Here is a 797-nt window from a genome sequence, read left to right as displayed (position 1 = left end):
CTTCTCAGCTTAATATATTTCCATCTGTTAATCTCTGCTTTCACTTGCTTGGAGAGTGCAGTTTCCTCCTTGAATATGCCTTTAGTCTCAATGTCTTGGAGTGTTTTGCCTATGTGTTGTTCTATATATCTTATGGTTTTGGGTCTGATATTGAGGTCTTTCATCCATTTGAATTTTACCTTCATACATGATGTTAGCTTGGGGTCTAAGTTCAATTTTTTGCAAGTGGCTAGCCAGTTGTGCCAACACCACTTGTTGAAGAGGCTTTCTTTACTTCATTTAGGATTTCTTGATCCTTTATCAAAAATTAGGTGACTGTATGTCTGGGGAACATTCTCTGAGTATTCAAGACTATTCCACTGATCTGAGAGCCTGTCTTTATTCTAATACCATGCTGTTTTGATAGCTATTGCTTTGTAGTACAGTTTAAAGTTGGGGAAAGTAAATCCTCCCATATTCTTTTTCCCAATGATTGCTTTAGCTATTCTAGGGTGTTTATTGTTCCAAATGAATTTCAAAAGTGCCTGATCCACTGCTTTGAAGAATGTCATGGGTATCTTTAGAGGGATAGCATTTAATCTGTATAATGTCTTGGGGAGTATTGCCATTTTGATGATGTTAATCCTGACAATCCATGAGCAGGGTATGTGTTTCCATTTCCACGTGTCCTCTCTTGTTTCTTGGAGCAGAGTTTTATAGTTTTCTTTGTATAGGTCCTTCCTATTTTTAGTCAAGTTGATTCCAAGATATTTGAGTTTGTGTGGCACTATTGTGAATGGGCTTGTTTTCTTAATGTC

Source organism: Suncus etruscus, chromosome X (genome assembly GCF_024139225.1).
Source record: "Suncus etruscus isolate mSunEtr1 chromosome X, mSunEtr1.pri.cur, whole genome shotgun sequence".
In the NCBI taxonomy this organism is placed as follows: Eukaryota; Metazoa; Chordata; class Mammalia; order Eulipotyphla; family Soricidae; genus Suncus; species Suncus etruscus.
This window is presented reverse-complemented; position numbering follows the sequence as displayed.